This window comes from Notolabrus celidotus, chromosome 4 (assembly GCF_009762535.1).
Source record: "Notolabrus celidotus isolate fNotCel1 chromosome 4, fNotCel1.pri, whole genome shotgun sequence".
In the NCBI taxonomy this organism is placed as follows: Eukaryota; Metazoa; Chordata; class Actinopteri; order Labriformes; family Labridae; genus Notolabrus; species Notolabrus celidotus.
Genome location: NC_048275.1, coordinates 35,831,231 through 35,843,779, shown reverse-complemented (window position 1 = coordinate 35,843,779; position 12,549 = coordinate 35,831,231).

The following is a 12,549-nucleotide window of genomic DNA, read 5'->3' as shown; positions in this document are numbered from 1 at the left end:
AATCGTAGTGTGGCAGGGCGGGCTAATAGCTAAAGTTTAAACAGAAATTGTAACCGGTAACACCGCCTGGGGACCTGCACCCCAGGAACTACACAGCAACACTATGTTATAAATAAATCAGGTCACACAGGTAAGAACTGATGAAGGCAGAGACAGGGGGTCAAAATAAGTTCAAAAGTTGATTAAATCAAAGGAAAGAAAGGCAAGACTTCATTCATTTACCTGAGGAGGAGAAAGAAAGGGAGAGAAATTAAACAGTTAAATAATAAAGAAATAATGAAGGTTAAAGAGTATTTTATTTTACAATGTTTAAAATAGTTCTTCTACAAAAGTTACAATTATTATTATTAAAAACTACAATGAACCCCCAACATAAACTAACCAGCTGGCCCGCCTCGTCCATTCTCACTCTCACTGTATGCTCTGAGACAGTGTGTCTGTATTACATGATGTGTTTGAGTGTGTGTGTGTGTGTGTGTGTGTGTGTGTGTGTGTGTGTGTGTGTGTGTGTGTGTGTTCATCTGCGTGAGTTCTGATGATTGGTTGTACATGTTGTGGTGGGTGTGTGTTCATCTGCGTGAGTTCTGATGATTGTTTGTACATGTTGTGGTGTGTGTGTGTGTGTGTGTGTGTGTGTCTCAGATAAAAAACAACTTCAACCACTGGAACAACATCTGTAAAAATGTCATCATGAATGCACAGTGTTTCTCTCATTTGATAAGGTGTTGAATTCTTTGGAGGTAAATAAAAAGAAAGGAACAATGACTTGAAAGTTTGGTTTTATTATAAACTGACAGGGTGACAGACGAAGCGCTGGATTCTTCTTTTCACTGAACGTCATGCACAGTCTGTCCCGGGGAGCACACAGGGCAGCTTGTGCATTTCCTTCATGAACTCAAGCTGCCTGCTGGAGAGGTTCCCACCTCGGGGATGTCTTCGGTGTCGTCTCCTCTGAGTTTCACGCTGAGAGAGTGAAGGTGTATCCGCCTCTTCACACCACAGCGCTGCACGTCGCTGTGATCACACTCTGAGTCTGCTAGGCTGCTGCTGATTCGTCAATGTTGAATGCAGCCCTAAACAGTGTCCCTGTCCGAGATGGCAGAGCCGGCCCTAACCATTTTGGAGCCCAAGGCGAGATTTCAGCTGGTGCCCCTTGTGCTGCAGTCAGCTCAGCCGCTAATCACAATATTGATAAACTTCAAGAAAAGTGGTATAAAGCTTTATATTTTAAACATTTTCAAAAAGAAGTCTGAACAAACAATAATACAACATTATATCCAATAATAACAATAACAATAATAATTATTCTATAATAAATAAAAATACAATAAATAAACAACTTGGTACAGAAAAACAAAGATCTATAAATACAATACATTTAAAGATTGCACACAATCTATATCAATGGACCCTGTCTGTGTTAAAAAATAAAAATGACAGAAACATCTCTCAGATTGTTTCTACTTCACAGTATAAAAAACGGCATCATTCTTTTTGGAATACATCAGCCAGCTTCTTTGGATTTTTTCTCCATTGATCAAGGCTCTTCTGAAATAACCCTGTTGACAGACCCATCGCCAGACCTCAGTCCTAAAGGGGGCATATGAAATGCATGTGAAGGCACAATTATTATTAGCCTACAGAACGTATATTTTTAATAATCCTATACTCTATTCACGCAGCACGTAATGATCAGGTTAAACATAAGCAACAGCAATACGACCATGCAGGTATAGCCTACGACATCAGTCCTCTTCATTTAAAGCAATACAGTACATAGAAGCAATGTTATGAATATCCATAAAACACTTGACTATACAACATATTAGATGTAACACCAGAAGCATCTCTCAAACATTGCATTGCATCTGTGCAGCATACTGCGCCGATGCTCCGAGAAGACGCTTTTCAGCGTGGAAAATGAGTTTTCACACATTGCTGTGGAAGCTCCTAAAGTCAGGGCAAGGGTGTAGGCTGTGACAACAGTCGGCATAGCCTGGAGTGCACTGTTGAATGTGCTGAGGATGTTGGCTAATGTCCATTTTCCATCTTCGGGGGGAACCGCGGTGTCAGTCATTTTCTTCACCAGGAACTGACGAGCCACAGTATATTCAGATTCAGCCACATCAGTCTCAGGTAATACCAGGAGAGGGGTTATCTCTTATGGGTCCAGGAAATTATCTTCGGCCTCTGGGTTCAAAGCAGCCGGTGCGCCAATGAGCTCGCTACTGCGCTCTCCAAAACACGCATCCATCTCTCCCTGCACAGCATCAATAATACTGTAAAATAATCTCTTGAACTCAGTGTTCTCGTCTATGTCACTTTGTGGCTGACCAACTGTTTCCTCAACTGCAAATCCGTGGAGGTTCTTGTTAATTGTGCGTCTTCTCTTGCTTGGACTGGGGTCGGTCACCGGCACAGCCTCGGTGGCCGTGGCTGGAGGAGCGCAGAGACCCCACAGTGCACAAAACCTGTTTTCTGTGTGCAGAGTCTTCACGCAGTCAGAAGCGCTGTTCACAAGTGTCACCGCAGTGAACAAATCCGTATTTTAGGCGGCTCGAAAAGTGACAACAGTTTCATAGCAAGGTGCGCAATGAAAAGAGAAAACTGCACTGCATAATGGCACGAAGCAGCCCCCATTTTTAATGTTTAAATGATAAAGAAGCAACATTACTATTTCACAAAATTAGCTACTATGATGATATAAAATAAAAATTAAATAATTTTTTATTAAGAGATCTGTGCCTCAAGTGGTGGGGCACAAGCATTTTGGGGGGCGGGCCAGGCCCCCTATGGCCTGCCCATAGCGACGGGACTGCCTGTTGACACCATCTCCCATCTTTTTGTTTTGGAAATGTGAAACTATCTTTGATTTGATATGGCCCTCTTTGAACAAGCTCTGTTCTCTGTGTCGTATCAGTTCAAACAGAAGGCCAGTCTGCAGGGTCTATTGGTGCAGCCTTTTTGTACTTTCCTTTGCTGAAGTGGAGAGAGCAGAAGACCCTGATTCACCATCACTTGGTTGTGAAGAGGAGGAGAGGGTGGAGGTGGAGGTGGAAGACCCTGATAGAGCATCACTTTCCTTTGCTGAAGTGAAGAGAGCTGAAGGGGTCACAGATGGTCCAGGGATTGAAGTTGATGGATTAAGATACTTTAAAAGCGCATCTGTGGAGAGAAGATGAGCATTTTTAAAACAATGAGTATTTTACAAAACAAACTGTTGTGTCACCCGGTTAATAATTGCACCTGAGCTGTATTACAGACTATAACATCAGAACAGCAAAATAATTATAGGGACTTCTTTAGCTTTCTGTTGAGTTTAGACCAATATGATTTCAATATTTAGAAAACAGCAAGAAAAAAATGTAATATCTGCTGGAGATCATTTTGTTTCACCAAAAACTAATGTTTCAATTCCTTTTCACTCTAACTAATTATTTCCTTAGATAGTTGTCATGACTATTCTTGAAGACAAAAACAAACAGGTCATGCAACACCCTGCAAGTTCAAATATACTGACTAAACTCTTAAAGCTAGGGTTGGTAGTCACGTAAAACTAGCATGAATTTGAATGTAGCATTTCCTCAGGACTCCGTCTAACCATGAAAACCATAATAACGCCACAGTGTGCTGCGTTTGGGTGTAATTTCCAGTTGAAGGGAAACAAGGGGACTGGTGTAAGTCTACACAGCTTTGCAAGAGACAAAAAGAGAAGAAAGGAGTGGGACATTGCTTTTGGACGTACACAACTTCCGAAGGACCCGCGGCTATGTTCTCACCACTTCACTCCAGATGCATTTGATGCATTTAGCCGACCCACGCTGGTGAAAGAGCTCACAGGTGCTGCTAGTTATAAACGGAGACTGAGGCCAAATGCTGTGCCGTCAGTTTTCGTTCATAAACAGACAAAACGCCCTCGGGAAAAGAGTGAAGTCTGCTCGAGGAAACGCCATAGGCAGGAGACGCTGGATGTGCTCCTGCGGGGATGTCAACATCCCGCACCTGCAGATGTAGCCTCTGATGGCGAACCATTGGGAACGATCACGACCACGATCACGGAGGAAGCTGACGACGAGTCCCCCGATCAGTCAACACAGCAGTCCGTAAGTGTACAGTGTTCTCCAAATAAGAGTGATGTCGCAACTCAGACGGAAAAACACACATCTGATGCAGCTGTACAGTGGCCAGCTGATGCGCACCAACTTATTACTCAAGACCACGTTTCTGCTGCTAATTGTGAAAATGAGCTGAAATAACAGTTTCAGGAGGACAGTCAGTCTCTGGATCTTTTCCTCTCAGATGATGACTTTTTCAGCGAGGGCAGTCAGCCACTGTACAGACAGTCTGATCCCAAATATAACTTCACAGTGCACCCAGGAATCACATGCTTCAGCTGACACGCATGAAGAAAACAGTCTGTTGCAACCAAATGACGTCACTACTCAAACATCATTGTGACACAAAGAACAAAGGCGGCCTACGAGTGAAAATATTTTTTCCAGGTTTATACAAACTAAGATATTTTGAGAGATTTTATTATCATTTTTATATAGCTGATACAAACATTCATCATATAGGAAAATACGTTTTGGTAGCCGGGGTTCCTTTTAAGAACACATTATGTATTGATTGCCATTGGGACATAAAGATCATTTTAACCAGTATAACAAAAAGTGGATCTAAATCTGAGTACCAACCCCAGCTTTAAGTGCTGACAGACTTTAAATCTATATGAACACAAATAAATAACTCAGCCTTAGAAACAACCTACCAGGCCCAATATTACATTGCTGCATCCACACTGTGCTGTTTTCATTCATATGATCTTTGTCAGCATGGTGTTTCAGGATAGGGAATAAGTAGTGGAAGGCTAATAAAGACTCGTGACCCCCACTGTCCCTCAAAGTGATTTAATGTGGCTTCATTTAGCTGGTCTGCAGAAAGTGACCCTACCTATATGAGCATGTGTCTGTGTTTCCTGCTCCTTTATGAATTAACCTTCTGCTACTGATGCTTTTGATAATTAATTGATCACTAACCCTAAACTTAGGAGTCAACTGACAAAAAGAAAGGCAGAAAAGGAATTACATTTTCTATTTTCAAGGTTTTATTTCAAGCTATTATTGTCGATATTAATTATTGCAATGGGTAAAATGTACTATTTTAAGATAACTTTAAAGAAAAAAAACAAAAAACATTCTTGAAGACAGCTCACGACCCCCCCATCTGTGTCTCGCGACCCCCCAGGGGGTTCCAACCCATACTTTGGGAACCCCTGCCATACAACACACTGCACTTCACAGAAGCAAAATTGTGTATTTCTTTCACTGGTTATTTTCTTCACACATGATGAATAACCTTTCCCTATTAAAAGTACAGCTGATATAACGTGAACTCCATCTGTTGCTTCAGATGAAACACGGACGGACATGACTCATTCATCCAGAACCAGCTAACATAACTGCAACAGATCAATAATCGATAACTTTGTCACATTCCCTCTTTCTTTTTCACGCTTTTCCTCCTCTTCTTTTCTCCTTGTTCGTCCCTGGGCTCCCGAGGCCTTTGTTTTTTTTGACACACCAGTTGTAAATACTTGTTATTATTCGGTACAGTGTCACCAATCCATGATTTGCCTGGTCTCCTCCAGATATGTTTCTTGACTTATTTTGTAACATTGCTAATAAAGACAACAAAAACGTTATTAGATAAAATAACAGGCAATAAAGTGATAGATAACACATTTTATTTATTTCCTCAAACTGTCTTCAACTTTTCATCCTTACTGGCGCCCCCTCGGACGGCTGGCACCCCTAGCATTTGCCTATACTGCCTATACCCCGGGCCAGCCCAGGTTACAGCCTTGCAAAGGAGCAGGTAACATAACACAGGGTTGATACATAGAGAATGAAAGCGCCCGCGTGTACTGAGGGACTTTGAGCACCTAGAGAACAAAAGCGTGCGTGTACTGAGAATCTTTGAGCACGTAGAGAATTAAATCGCATGTGTACAGAGAGAATTTGAATACGTAGAGAATAAAAGCGCACGTTTACAAAGAGAATTTTAGCACATAGAGAATGAAAACGCGCAGTGTTTCCCCTACCATTGGGGGCGCCCCGCCAACAGCGGCAGCCAGCACCCTTAGAAGTTCAGTTTATTGTATATTCTATACAGCGCCAGATCACAGCAGAAGTAATTCAGGGTTACTTCTCTTATAGATCAGGTCTTAAACTTGTTCTTTTATTAAACAGACTAAATATCCTTATGTTATTGATCTTATTTACATGACGGGATGTCATTATGCTCATCTGCTCTCTGTATCACATGGCAGATTTCTGCCCCGATGCGCACACAGACACACAAACACGTGTGCTCACATACACACATCACAGCACAATGATGCGATAAATGTTCATCAACAACTTGTTTTTCATGACGAAAACGAGACTATGACGAGCTTAAGTGCATCACTGATAATAAAAACTGACGAAAACTTAAGGACCGTCGGACATTAAGAGTTCATATTGTAAGATGAGATTTTATTTTGGTCTAAGTGTTTATATCATTAAGTCTTTAATGAAGCTTGAAAGACTACGGTTTCATATATTGCACTGCTTCTTTAAGGTTGCTCAGGGTGATACTGTTTGAGGTTTAGTAAATGTGTCACGAGTTTGATGTGCTGTTGTCCAACGTTGTTGAAGGGTCATTAAAGGCATCACGACGCAGAGCAGAAGTTGTCCCGTGCTATTTCTTCCCCACAGCCCTGAAATATATTTAATTAAGTTTTAAGTTAACGCAGTAACAGTTTAACAGATCTGAAGAGATTAAACAAGGTATGGCGTTACAATATTTTCCCCCGCTGTGCGTCTAATCTTTAGAAATTAAAGCTATGCATTCCTGTAACAGGCTGAGTTATTATTTGAGGGGCGCAGTGTTAGTGTAAGATGAGATTTTATTTTGGTCTAAGTGATTATATCATTAAGTCTTTAATGAAGTTTGAAAGACTACTGTTTCATATATTGCACTGCTTCTTTAAGGTTGCTCAGGGTGATATTGTCTGAGGTTAAGTAAATGTGTCACGAGTTTGATGTGCGGTTGTCCAACGTTGTTGAAGAGTCATTAAAGGCATCACGACGCAGAGCAGAAGTTGTCCCGTGCTATTTCTTCCCCACAGCCCTGAAATATATTTAATTAAGTTTTAAGTTAACGCAGTAACAGTTTAACAGATCTGACGAGATTAAACAAGGTACAGCGTTACACTGGTGGCAGCGGGTGTGTGGACTGCAAGTTTTGCAGAGAGTTTTGCCGGGATCAGCGAGCTAGCTACATGTGCTCCGATGCAGTATTTTTTTTTTCTTCTCCTCCTCTGCACGTGAACTGCAGCGTCTGAAAAGCCGACGCTAGGCTAATGGCTAGGTTTTACTGCTGGGGACCTGTTTTATGAATGGAGATTGTTTTTGTTTTTTTTTCCCCTTCCTGCATCACAACGAGGACGAAGAGACATTTACAGTGAGTACAGAGACTACGACTGTGGAGGAAACTTCTTTTTTTCTGCTCCCCTCGTGGATTTTCGCGCTGTTTTTCTTTTTTTCTTTTTGGAATGTTGCTAGTGTACTTGCACGTCAACTTTGGAGAACAGGAAGATCATCTGCCTAGCTCACCAAAGCTAAGACTGTAACTCAAGAATAAAGTAAACTTGTATCCGTCGTGAACAGTTAAGACTGTATTGAAGACTGTGCTTTATCTGCAAGGTTGCAAACAGTTATTTCATCATGACCAGTCATAACTCGTGGAATGAACTGCCGTTTTCACCTGGCCCTGCACACGTGGTGCCACAATTTTGGAAAGGAGATTTTTCTCATGTTTTTATGGGAGATGGGAAAGAAGACTTCTCAAGATGGTGCAGACGTTTTGAGGTAACTGTTCAGGCCACCCCAACTTATGATGAAGACAGCATGGCTAAGTTACTGCCCACACGCCTGGGTGGTGCTGCTTTTAGTTATTGGGACAGTCAATCTGATGCAGTGAAATCTGACTATGATGATGTTAAAGAAAAACTTAAAGCTGTATTTGGACAGACTGCTTATGTGACCACATTTCAGAGTTATATCAATGCACGTACACGTCTGCCAGGTGAAGCCCTCCCTGTGTTTGCTGCAGAAATCAGTCGGTTAGTGGAAGAAGCTTTTCCCACTTATGGACAGAATGCTAAGGATGGAGAAAAGTTCAGACGCTTCATTGCTGGTATTGAGCCTTATCTTCAGCTGCGCTGTCATGAACAAGGTTTGACATCACTGGATGCTGCTCTGAAATTCGCCATCCAGATTGAGACTGCTCACCAAGCTAGTAGGGTGTTTTCATCTCAAAACACTGTGCAATATGTTTCCCAGGCACCCGTGTTGCCTAATGTACCTAGTGCTGCACCTGCTCACTTCTCGACATCATCCCCTTCTCTCAGTGTTAACTCTGCCACCTCAGAGGACCTCAGAAACATGCAGAAAACACTGGAGACACTTTCTGAGCGTGTTGAACAGCTACATCTGCAGGTACAACGCCAGCATAAAGACGCACGCCACAGCTCATCTGACTACTGGTCTCATCGGAGGAGTCCCTCTCCTCACAGTGAACGGGGACACAGCCGCCACTATTCCTCGGACAGAAACAGCTACAGACGACCTTCCTATGATCAGCACACAGCTCCTGACCGCTCCTATGGACCCTCAAGGTATGTAGAGGATCGTTATGACACACGGGACTCCCACAGGCGTTCCGGGTCGTATGAACGACAGGCACGTGGCCGCAGTCCATCATACAGGGAACACACACAGAGTGGTCGCTCTGCTGACCGCCATGAGGACAGACGTGGATCTCATCGCTCTCCAAGTCCTGGACATGTACGGTTCCAGTCTCCTTCACACACCAGCTCCAATAAGTTAAACTACAAGTAGTTGACGATGAGGGCCAGTTGCCAGCTACTGACTTTTCCCAGGCCCATAAAGACAATGATATGACACAGACTGACTTAACCAGAGACATTTTATCTGAAGTTAATGCGTCAAAAAGATATGTGTCAGTTGTTATTGAGGACACTGTGGTACATGCTTTTGTTGACACTGGGGCAGACATTTCAGTTATTAGTGAAGATTTCAGAATGTCTACTAGTGCTCTTCACAAAAAGCCCATTATGAAGCAATTTGTGCCTCTCACTAGTGTCACAGGTGACCCTCTTGACTCAGTGGGTTCAATTTCCGTGAATCTGAGTATTGCCCACAAACCAATGTCGCATAATCTGCAGGTGGTTAGAAACTGTACAAAGCCGTTAATTCTTGGCTGGGATTTTCTGGTTGCTAATGGCATTATTGTGAACACCAGAAACATGTCTCTAGTTGTAGATCACAAAGAAGTGCCGCTAGTTAGCCCACACCAGTATGTTCCTAAACTAACTGATGTCACTGTTTCTTCTACAGTTACAGTTCCAGCCATGTCAGAGATGGTAATTAATGCTAAACTTGATGTACCACTAAAAGGGTTAATACCTCATGCTTATGAAGGTGTTTTTGAACCACATTACACTAATCAGTCAGTCACTGGTTTTGCATGGACTGTGTCAGAAGTGAACAACGGTTCCATCCATGTAAAAGTAGCTAACCCCTCCAGTGATGATGTCATGTTGCATTGTGGTAGCCTGATAGGGACTTTTTCGCTACATCTAACAGCAGCAACGATGAGTACACTGTGATAGAACGTTCTGTTTGTAATATTAACATACAGATGCCAGTTGTTTCTAAACAGGCTGTACTATCAGATGTGTTGAACCCTGACCTTACGAGTACACAACAAACAAGGCTGAAAGATACTTTACAGTCATTCTCAGACGTGTTCAGTCAGCACCCACATGATTTTGGAAGGACGCAATTGGTCACACACAAAATTACAACAAAATGTGACATTCCCATCTCACAAAGGGCATACCGCACTTCTCCTTCCATGAAAGCAGAAATCCGCAGGCAAGTTGAGGACCTAAAGGCTCAAGATTTGATTGAGGACAGCAAAAGCCCCTGGGCCAGCCCAGTCGTCATGGTACGGAAAAAGGATGGCACATACAGGTTCTGTGTGGATTTCAGGAAGTTGAACTCTGTCACCATCACCGATGCTCATCCTCTCCCCAGAGTTGATGACAGTTTGGATGCACTGTCTGGATCTCAGTTTTTCTCAACCATGGACATGTCAAGTGGATACTGGCAAGTTGAAATGGATCCTTTGGACAGACCAAAAACAGCATTTACAACAGGTGACGGTCTCTACCAGTTTAAAGTGATGCCAATGGGACTGAAAAACTCCCCACCTACTTTTCAGAGACTTATGGAGCTTGTTTTGAGAGGTCTTCATTGGACAACATGTGTCATTTATCTCGATGACGTCATCTGTATGGGACGTGACTTTGAAGATCATTTGACGAACTTGACAGACATTCTTACCAGATTCAGAGAAGCAGGACTGAAACTCAACCCGAAGAAATGTGAGTTTTGCAAGTCGGCTGTTAAGTATATGGGACACATTGTTTCAAGGGACGGTCTGGCATTAGACCCATTGAACAGCAACAAGATTCGTGAGTGGCCAAAGCCAAAATCACCCACTGAAGTTCGAGCATTTCTTGGCCTTTGCTCGTATTACAGACGTTTTGTGCACAGATATGCTTTCATTGCTCTTCCTCTTCACAGACTCACACAAAAACATGTGACATTTGAATGGACAGCAGAGTGCTTAGCTGCATTTCAGACATTAAAAGACGCACTAACCTCTCCTCCGATAATGGCTTTTCCGAACTTCCATCAGCCATTTATTCTCAGCACAGATGCCTCTAACTTTGCAGTTGGTACAGTGCTCTATCAGGTTCAAGATGGTACGGAACGGGTTATAGCATATGCCAGCCATGTTTTGACCCGCACAGAGAGAAAGTGGTCTACATATGACAAAGAACTGTGGGCCATTGTTTGGTCTGTCAGACATTTCAGACACTACTTGAGCTGTAATCCTTTCACCATCATTACTGATCATCGTCCACTCCTAAGTTTGAGAAAGATGGATGTCACACATGACCCTACAGGACGACGAGGTCGTTGGGCTCTGGAGTTGGATCCTTATCAATGGACGATTTTACATAAAGATGGCAAGAAACACACAAATGCAGATGCCATGTCGAGGATTCCCCTCTCTAAACAGGACTCTGAGGACGCTGTTTCTGCGCCTGATGACCACTCTTCACCTACAACACTGGAAGCTCCTTCTCCAGGTTCCAAGTCAGTCAGTCTCCCGGTGCAGCCTGTGTCTTCAAGTGCCAACATGACAGCTCAGGTTTGTTCTGCTGACAAAGACACTGTTGTTATACCAGCTAATGACGCTGATATGGTGTTGTTGGAAAACTCACTTTCTAATCAAGATACTGACATTCGAGCAGAACAACTTCAAGATCCGGTTCTCTCAGAAGTACTCAAGTGGGTACAACAAAACCATAGACCTTACCTCAGAAGTGTTAAAGGAAAAATGCAAAGAAAACTCTGGTGGCAGTTTCCTAGACTTGTACTGTGTAATGACATATTATGTAGACAAGCGCATACTGCACCTGGTCAACCAGTTGTTTATCAAGTGCTCATTCCCACTTCACTTATCACAGCCACTTTGAACATTCTCCATGGCAATCCCTGCTCTGGTCATTACAGTGCTGATCGCACACTGAAGAAAGCCTTAACTATGTGCTATTGGCCAAGCATGAGGTTTGATATTGAAAAGTTTTGTGAGACCTGTCATACATGTGAAGCTTTTAGGAAGCCAGTGCCAAAGCACAGAGCTCCCCTTCAATCGATACAAGCAGAGCAGCCTTTTCAGTTTGTATGCACAGACATTACTGAGCTCCCACTTACTTCTCAAGGACATAGATACGTACTTGTAGTGCAAGACCATTTTACAAAGTATGTCAATGCTTATCCTATGCCCGATCAAAAAGCAACCACGGTAGCAAAACTGCTTTGTGAGAGATACATTTCTGAGCATGGAATTCCTGAAGAATTGTTTTCAGATCAAGGCAGACAATATGAATCGGTCATAGTTCAAATGATCTGTCAGAGACTGAACATCAAAAAGAAAAGAACCACACCATACCATCCACGTGGAAATGGAATGGTGGAAAGATTTAACAGGACTCTAAAAGAACAGTTGTCTAGGCTAGTTCATGGGAATGGTGGTGAATGGGACCACTATTTGCCAGCTGTGGTTCTTTCTTTCAACTCAACCCCACATTCTAGCACTGGATATTCACCCTATTTTCTTGCACATGGCAGAGAACCTCGTGTTCCAGCACATGTGGATCTCTCTACGCCTGTTGAGACTGTGCAGGACTATGGCTCAGAACTGGTGAGACGGCTGGACACAGTCTTTCAGTCAGTTCGCTCTCATCGTGAAGAACAGAGGGTCAAACGTGAACACTACTCCAACAGACAGGTGAAATTCAAACCGTATCATGTTGGAGATTTAGTATGGCTGGACGATCCT